This window comes from Panthera uncia, chromosome C2 (genome assembly GCF_023721935.1).
Source record: "Panthera uncia isolate 11264 chromosome C2, Puncia_PCG_1.0, whole genome shotgun sequence".
NCBI lineage: Eukaryota > Metazoa > Chordata > Mammalia > Carnivora > Felidae > Panthera > Panthera uncia.
Window position 1 is genome coordinate 49,927,886 of NC_064810.1, and position 10,544 is coordinate 49,938,429.

Consider the following 10,544-nt stretch of genomic DNA (forward strand, 5'->3'; position numbering starts at 1 on the left):
GATATATGTTCTAGGGACTCTCATGCACATATCCACAACTGAGTTTACTGAAATACTGTATATGATACTAAAAAAATGAAAATTAATCTTAAATGCTCATGAACAAATGGAATTCTCTAAAGCAGGTAAAATGATCTATTAACATAAATTTATTTCATAAACACTGTGATTTTTAAAGGAAGCTACATAACAATACATATGGCATGAATCTATTAACTAAGTTATAAACACAACATGATATATATTGATTAGTGATGCAATCTGTAATAATATATATGGGAATTATAAACAAATTTAAGAAAGTGTTTATATATGAAATCAATCAAGTAATATTAGATTGAGGATGAATATATATGCATCATATATATATATATATATATATATGAGGATGAAAAAATTTTATTCAATTTTTAATAGTTTATTTTTCAAGAGTCTGAATTAAACATGGTATGTGGTTATATTTGATTTAGCTAGGTCCTGCTTATGTGGATGGTCATTATATAATTCTCTAACTTTTTCCATTATTGAACTATTTTATTAATAAACTGTTTTAAATGACATATCATGCTTTCTTATAATTTTCTTGATGTTTAACATAAATGTTCTTTCTCATTTCTGCATCCACTGAATTACTTTGAGTGAAAATGCTAGCTAAAGCATGCTGCCTCTATACCAAAAATGATACACACACACTCACAAAGGTCTCACCATTTGTAAAATAACGTACTTATCCTGGTGCCTAATGTATAATCTGTTGGAAACATTTGGATGAACAACTAAAGCAACACTGATAATGATGAAAACAATCGTACATGACTGGGATGAATGAAAACCATTATTCTAATTCACAAAGGACAAAACTTTCCTCTCAGAGCATAATTCAGTATTAAGAACTCAGTGGGAAACGATGTTTCACAAATGACCAGATAATTACCAATATCATTTCTAAGAAATGAATGATAAAAACAAAAAAAAATTATCACCAATTATTTATTCACGTATTATTCAATGTGGCACCCAAGGGTTCCACAGTCTGGTCTAACTCATCTTTGTAGACCTATTCCACTACTCAGGTTTATGGTCCTGGACCCCTAGAGACCTGTCCTCAAATCATGGAGCTGCTACTGTTTAACCACGTGGTCAAAAGAAGTCACTTAATCTGTCTGGGACTTTTTTTTTTTTTTTTTTTTTTCATCTCTGTACTGTGTATCTAACAAGTTCATAAGGAATAATTGAAACGGCATACTTAAAAATACTATGTCACATTTATTTCATGAACAGTGTATCTAATCAAGGCTTAATCAGGAAAATAGAAATGACATTACATGATCACAATAAAGAAAATGCAGGGCCTACAATGATAGAGGAACTGAGATACCATAAAAGATAGAGTAGAAACTGAGAGATTCTCAACAGCTTGGAGTCAATGCCACTGTCAGGCTGGAGACACAAAAGGAAGAAGTGTTAGTGGATCACAAGGGCTGAGGTGCCCCAGGAAAAGCTGTAACCCATGTAAGATGGCCTACCTCGAAACACAGAAGAGATGTGATCACTGCTAGAGAGGCCAGTTGAGTCCAAGAGAGGCCTGGAGAAATACTCTTGTTTCTCCTCCCTCACACTTCGCTCTCCAGCCAGTGTCACATGTTTCCAAAACCAGCAGGAAGCCAGATGACACAGCGGGTTTAGTAATGGGTCTATAAGGGGTTAGTGTTATTATCTAGGTAACAAACTGCTACACTTCCTTCCATGTGTGGTATGTAGACACAGCATGGTAAGCATATAAATTCATACATTTATTTATTGGTGATGACTTGGATAATCCCTTTTCCATTGATGTGAGAAAGTTTACTAACATTCAATATGCTTCACAGTCAGATTTGTAATGACTGTATGATATTCCATTTTATACTTATATTGAAAATTATGTATGTACTTCTATAAAGTTAGACTTTTAGGCTTCTTCTAATTAACAAGCAATATAAACAACACTGTGATAAAATAACTATGCAATATATTTTAAATAGCATTTAAATATTTCTTTTCAGGTAAGTAATATCAAGAAACAAGAGTACTCATTCTTGCTGAGGCTGAAAGAAATTTACAGTCTTATATGTACTCAGTGGGTGATAACTGGTACTATTTTTAATTAAGAATTTTGTAATTTATTTCAAAAATCCTAAAATAATCTAAGACTTTGACATGACAAATTACATCTAACAATTTATTTTAAGAAAATTATGATATAATGGTTCAAATTACAATACATTTTTTTATCACACTAAGATTTATAATATGGAAAGACAAATATGTCATATTATTAGAACAGAAGTAGAAAAAATAAGTTATTTGCATCCATAAATTAGAGTTTAGTTTTATTTAAGATGATGACACAAATTATATTTATTGAATTGTAAAGGCAAACAAAGAAGGTATAGAACCAAAAATATGTATGTAAATGTGTGATTATGTGTTTGTGTATACATGTGTATTTTTGTGGTCCTGTAAACACAACTGAACTGGGTAATATTCTCTTGTACCCTCTTGTCTTCTATTAAACAGAATTATTTATTTATAACTTTCACAAACTTATGGCCTTGGAAAACTTTAAACATTTCTCCTAGCTGATGTATAAAATCATATAATTATTTAAAACTATCTGATGAAAACTGAGGAATCATACTATATTCTAAGAGCTAACATGTCAAGTAAGTCGCAAGTCACTGAAAGCATATGTAAGCATGAATGATGAGAAAATAGCAAGGAATATTAAAAATACTGCAGAATTTTATCTATAGATTTGAGGAAGAGTTTTTGATTCCTCCACTGACAATCTATCCCTTATCTTCCCACATTTAACAATTTTGAAAGTGGCTAAAATTGTGAAAATATGAAAATGAAAGAAAGCTTTCTGAAATGCATGTATGTCTTCAAGAAAAATACAAACATTTGATACAGGCTTAAGATATTTCCCTGCTGGCCTCCCATGTGGTTACTTGGCTTCAGGGAGATAATAAGGTATTCCAAGTTTGTGCCCTACACTATAGGTTTTTCCCCCCCTTCATTAAATTTTCAACCCTGGTCCTATAGGGAACAAAGTGCAGGTCAAACAGGATGTACTCCAAAATGTTGACAGTGATCATCCACAGGGAGTAGGCTTAAAAATAACTCCTCTCCTCTGCATGCCTCTGTAAATTTGGTGATTTTTAATTTTCCTTGTTTACAAAAGCAAGATTGAGTTGGTAATCAAATGAAGATTAAATCTATTTTTTATTATGAAAAAAATAGTTATTACTTTTCTTGTTTTCTCCACTTTTTAAAATAAATTTAATTTTTAAAAATTATGGTTGATGCACAATGTTACATTTGTTTCAGGTGTATAACATAGTGATCTGATATTTCTATATATTAATCTATGCCCACCACAAGTGTAGCTACAATCTGTTACCATACAACACTATTACAATATCATCGACTATATTCCCTATGCTTTTTTATTCCCATGACTTATTCATTCCATAACTGGAAACCTGTATCTCATACTCTCCTTCACCAATTTCACCATTTTCCCATCCCCCTTTCCTCTGGCATTTATAAGATTGTTTTCTGTATTTATAGTTCTCATTCTTTTTTTAAAAATTTGTTTATTCATTTGTTTTTTTAGATTCCACATTGGAGTGATATCATATGGTATTTGTCTTTCTCTGTCCGACTTATTTCACTTAGTATAATACCCTCTAGATCCATCCATGTTGACACAAATGGCAAGATCTCATCTGTTTTTATGGCTGTATATGTACATACACACACTATATATATCCACCTTTATCCATTCACCTATTGATGGACATGTAGGTTGCTTCCTTATCTTGACTATTATATATAATATCGCAATAAACATAGAAGTGCATATATCATTTTGAACTAGTGTTTTTGTTTTCTTCAGGCAAATAGTAGTGGAATTATTGATTCATATGGTATTTCTGTTTTTAACTTTTTATGGAAGCTCCAAACTGTTTTCTTTTTTTTATTAATGTTTATTCACTTAATTTGAGAGAGAGAGAGAGAGAGAGAGAGAGAGCATGTGTGTGAGTGGGGTAGGGGCAGAGAGAGAGGGAGAGAGAGAATTCCAAGCAGGCTCATACACTTGGTATGGAGCCTGACTCAGGGCTCACTCCCACGACCATGAGATCATGGCCTGAGCCAAAATCAAGAGTCAGACGCTTAACAAACTGAGCCACCCAAGAGCCCCTCCAAACTGTTTTCCATAGTGACCATACCAATTTACACCTTCCCCAACAGTGCATGAGAGTTCCTTTTTCTTCACCAACACTTGTTATTTGTTGTCTTTTTTATTTTACCCATTCTGACAGGTTGTTTTCCCCATTTTTAAATCCTGCCTGCTATTTATTTCCTCAATCTCTTTTCATGATTTTATTTGTTGTTTGCTTTCCTTAGAATGCCTTCCATTTTCTCAGTCCTCGGTAGGGTCTACTTACCAGCTTTTCAAATCATTTTCTGAACACTTTAGCTCTTAGTGATCTTTACTGTATTTGTTAATGCCAATAACACTTATCATCATGCCCTTATTTTCTGTTAGTATATACACTCGCATCCACATATAATTCCTAGTACTGTGCAAGAAAGTCAAATGTGTATGGGTGAATCTGCTGTCAAGTGCCAAGATGATGTCTTAGCATAAATCATTCATTGCTCAAAGGATGAAAGTCCAAGTGCTGTATATGAAGGGATTTACATATGTGTAGTACAAAGAGGTATAGGCTGTGGGAGAATTCAATCTAAGAAATAGGAAGTCTGTTTTTATTTTTTATGCCCTCTCTAATGTCTAATAAATTAAATCACCTACAAAATTATAATTTACTTTTGATTATCAGTATTAAATGACAAGAAGAAATCACTATAAGGTAGCTATGAATTGCAGATGTGTGTTATGTTTTCTCTATGATTCACAGAGTGCATTATTTTATTGAAAGTAAAGATTTCACAGAAAATATACCATTCATGACACTACATAAGCTCTCATCATTCAAGGACCAATTTGCAAAACAGTGTCCATCTTCAGTTTTTTGTTTTTCATTTTGTTTTTTTTCCTCCCAAATATAATTAACTTAAAATAGAAACTGAAGAGAGAGAGAAAGTACAATAGATTCAAGTACATGTCAAATCTACAATTTATGTATATATATAAAAAATAATGAACACAATGCAAGGCACTTCAAAACTTATTTCCTCCAGAAAGAGAGTATAATCAGAATGTAATGAGCACTGAAATTAATAAATTAAAAATAAATGTCCATAAGAGAAAAGAATGTATTTCAATCAGGCTGTAATTATGTTTTCAACATTATAAATTAATTCTCCAAATGAATATTTTTCAATGTGCCCATGTATTATCCTTTCTCATCTTTTTATCTAAAGCTGTGTTGCTAACTTGACTAAACCATCACATTATTAGAAATAAAATAAGAAGTGTTCATTAATGCACCCTCTGACATTCTATTATCTCAATTTTCTTGCTGATTTTAAATGATGAATATACAACTAGAGTGTGTAAGATTTTTTTAAAAATAATAACACAGAAACAAATGGAGCCACCTGTAGTTATACATGGACAAACTGTAAGGACATTAGTATTGAAAAATGAATAAGGATGACAAATAAGGTGAACACTTATTAAGTAATTAAGTAAATTAAGATATTCATTTTTCTTTTAGAAGACAGGTTAGTATAATGGTGAATTTGGTTGGGTCTGAAGTCAGATTTGGTATCCTGGCTTTGATTTGTAGATTTACCACATACTGTGATTATGAATAGGCTATTTCCTTCTCTTTGTTCAGTTTCATCATCTCAAAAAGCATGAGAAAAAAAATCTCATCATAGAGTCATTATGAAAAATATTTCAGGTAATTTTTAAAAGCCTTTATATTTAGCTCATTGTCTGCTACACAGTAAGCACCATAAACAACTACTTTAATATTAAAGTAGTCACTAAATTAATTCTTTATGCTACATATCTCTTCTGTTACTCTGTTACTAGATATCATATAAACAATCAATCATCTTGGATGCCAAGGTTGTGTGTGCCTATAAGAAATATTTCTTTTTTTTATGTTTATTTATTTATTTTGAGAGATAGACAAAAAGAGCATGAGTGTGGGAGGGGTAGAGGGAGAAGGGGAGAGGATCCCAAACAGGTTCTATACTGTCAGCATGGAGACCAATGTAGGGCTGGATCTTATGAACTGTGAGATCATGACCTGAGCCAAAATCAAGAGTCAGATGCTCAATTGACTGAGCTACCCAGGTGCTCCAGAAATATTTCAATAATGATTTAGATAATGTGAATAACTTAGTGATTCTAAAACATGGAGGAAAGGCATAAGGAGTCCAAGTTCTGGAAATAATAATAGAATAAATGCTATATAGGGAAGTGCATCAATACAGTAAGTAAATTTAATATGCTCTATTGGAAGCAAGGAAAGATTATAAAATGTTAGAATCCAGTTTAGGGTCAGACGTTAATTTCACTTTCAGGTATAAGGACTGACTACTAATTTTGTGAGGTAAATTGGCAAAGTTCTAGGAGGAATGACAGTATAGTTTGTGAAATTATATTATTTATTAATTAGATGAAGAAGGAAGTCTATGCAGGTCTTTGGCTGTGTGTATTATGTTGGAAAAAGCATTAGAAAATACTAGAATATGTGACCTCAGAGTCCTGTTCTATTAGGGACTTCAAAATTTTACCTCTATGGACCTCAGATTCTTCTAATTAAAAGATCTGAACATCAAGCACTGATTTAAGTTTCTTTGAATTTGATGATATTATTGTATTCTGAGACAGTAGTTCTCAAAGTGTTAGCTGAGAGCAAACTATATATGTATGTGAGGTGGGGTTTTCACCTCACAGAAACAAAACAGTTTATTACAACAGAATATATACAGAGGCAAATAAGAGAATCCAACTGTCTTCAATGAAGCTGCACATTATAGAGACTTACAAAAGTTTGAAACAATGCCACACTTTTCACAATTAAAACATTGTATTTTGCAAGTTATTGTTATTTTCATAAAATTATATGATCATATAATGGGTTTATTTTTATTTTTATATTTAAATACGTGAAAAAAATATTTACACATTTTCTCATTTAAAAATTTTAATGTAGATATTGATATATAATCCATAAAAACAAAATAGAGACCTCCAATAATTTTTGTTTATAAAGAAATTTTGAGTTATGTTTGTCCTTTCACTGAAAGCCACTTCATTACCTTTCTACTCATTTTTTTCCCTCTTAGTCTTTCTCCCAATGATCATTTATATTCTGAATTCTCCACTGCCTTGCAATAAACTCAACTTGATGTTTTCAAATGCAGTGATATTTCCAAAAAGGTAAAATCACTGGGTATTTTCTTAACTACCAACTAACTACTATTGAATTATATTTGGGGGCACCTGGGTGGCTCAGTCAGTTGAGCGTCTGGCTTCGGCTCAGGTCATGATCTCACATTTTGTGAGTTCAATCCCCACATTGGGCTCTGTGCTGACAGCTCAGAGCCTAGAGCCTGCTTTGGATTCTGTGTCTCCCTCTCTCTCTGCTCCTCCCCTGCTTGTGCTCTGTCTCTCTCTCAAAAATATATAAACATTAAAAAACATTCTTAAAAAAAGGAATTATATTTGGCACTTTACCGTAAGGGAAATTTTCATTTCTCTACAAATAACTGAAAATATAAGGTTATCATGAAAAAAAAAATATGTATAATTTGTTTACAACATAACTTTTTATATAAGGGAGAAGGTCTTGCATATGAATTTATGAATTACAAGGACATTTTTATGCTGACTTTTTCAGGTTCTAGTATCAAAATATACCACAGGAATTAAAAAAGGCCAAAATTACCAATTATTTTTCAATGGTCTGTAGGATCTAGTTTGTTTCTATCTATCTATCTATCTATCTATCTATCTATCCATCCATCCATCTACCTACCTATCTATTTTAAAAGTCTTGGGAATATGGCCTAACATGAAAGAATGGGATCTAAGATTGGGCCTTGAAGGACTTAAGTGCAGGATAATTTCTACTTGATTCTGAGAAGGAGACTGAACTTGATAGTGGCGGGCCTTGGCTTGATGAGGTTTTCATTTCCTCTGCTGACAATCTATCCAATTGATCTCTTTGATATCATTCTTTTCTTATTTCTTATTATCAAATATTTCTAATGGAAAACAGTATTAGAAAAACAATTGGCTTTTCTTTCTTTAACCTAGCAATTTCAGGTAGAAAATTAATAAATTCTTTTTTTTGTAAACTTCCATCCTAAAATCTAAAAAGAACTCTGAAGAGTCTGATATTTTACGCTGCTTGCAAGACAATATGCTAGCCAACCAGTTTCATGGATGATGACAGAACGATGAGACTCTTTTGTTCAGAAACAGAGAACTTAATCACTTATGGCACAATAAGCATCATGAACATGTTCACACATGATCCTGTCCTTTCACTGAAAGCCACTTTATTATCTTTGCATTCACTTTTTCCCATTTAGTTTTCCCCACAATTGGAGGTCTCACAGACTCACATGATACAGTCTAGTGGTTTCTACACACACAGCAGATTTGTTTCGCAGCTGAAGAAAACTGAGTTCAGGGAATCACCAATATTATAAGGGTGCTACTAACAAACCTGCCCAACATTTGACCCCAGAGGAGAAATCACCTTCTTCCAGATAACAAAAACTCCCTTTGCTTCCTCTACTTTAAAGATATATGGTCCCTGCTTTCCAAGGTAGTTTGACATTCAAATACCCTTGATCAGATACTGCAGAACAAAAGCTGTCAATACTTCTGCTCTGTAGGAGAAAATCATGAAGAAAAGGAGAAATAGGAGAAAACCATTTTCTTCCAACACTATGGATGGCCACAGACCTTGCTGCTCCTATAGAAAATATTTCAGGAATTTTTCTCCATCCCTCTTCTACATCATTCCAAAATTCAGATAAATTCTACCCAATGGGGACACAGACAAACAGATGAATCTGAACACTGCCCAGGAAGTCCCTCCAAAAATAAGAACCATACTCAGTTATTCATAATGAATTTGCAATTCTAACACCTTCCATATAACCAAGAGACTACATTTGAAGAACCATCAGCCTGTGTTCTCCAACTGATATAAAGTACTACCTGGAAGACCCCAACAATTATAAACAACATTTTGTTATGTGTGTTGTGGGGATTGCCTTTCTTGTGTAATGGCCAGGAATTATTTTGCCTCCTTTTCAAAAACATGAAGATTTGCATCTAAAGAGAGGTTATTAGAAAATCTCAAGGGTTAAAGAAACATCACTTCAGGCCTGGAAGTTGCTCAGATAAGCCTTAATTAACTAGCCTGGGTTTTTATGGTTGATAAATTTGCTCTACAGTTTCTCCTCTCAGGCAAAGGTGGAGTCTGTGCATTTCCTAATGTATTCTGTTGCATCTAGATTAATGCCTCTAGCTAAATGGAAAGTTCAATACAAAACATAAGGAGAAACCACGTGTTTTTTTAAGGTATACTTTGATGGTTTAGAGACTGATGGTTTTAAGGTAGACTCTGATGGTTTGCTCAGCTGGAACACTGGAGCGACATGGCTGAGGTCAAAATTTCAGCTTAGTTTCAACCTGTTTCATGCAGTTCTGTTGAAAATAGTCAAAATTAAATGCTGCATGAAAAAATGAAGAAATTTTGTCCCAGCCCATCAGTCGGACTTATCCATGTGGGTGGTGAACCGGTGTATTCATGGGAAAATTTACTGGAGATGATGTATAAATAAGGTATGGATATTGTTGTGTGACAATTTTCCATACTTGTGTTTCCATACTTTCTGAGCAGATATACTGACAGCTTTTGTTCTGAAATAATTGTTCAAGAATGCTTACATAGTAAACAGCATAGTTGTCTCCACAGCAAATGGTAAATTTGTTTGCTGTTCAAGATAATAAAGATAATATCTCCCTTCTAGCAAAAGCTGAACAGTTTTGTTAGCAGACCTATTTTTAAAGTCTTAATAAGTTAAGACTTTAAATTATTAATTTATTAGGTTTCGGGTTCCTCCACTATAACCCAAACTTATTATGTATGTTGTGTCTACCTGGGTCACTACACAACCATTGTTAGTGATCATGAACATCATATAGTTTGTTGTTCTATGAGTTACAAAGTCCTCTGTCTTTGACCCGAAAATCTCATGACATCTTCCAGAATCCATATAACTGGCAGACTGACTTATTAACTTTTTTGTTTGTTTGTTTTGTTTTTGGTATGAAAATATCTCAGATGCATCAAATTACTGACAAATACTTGTCTACATTGATTTATTAATTGATATGGTACTGCTATCAGAAAACCATGAATGTGTTAACTCTTCAGTAAATTAAATATAGTAGGTAAGTAAAAATTATATACTATTGATCTCATATAGTCCCTACATAAAATATAAACTATTGAATAAGTAAACACTTAACTTTTTTCCTCTGGAGA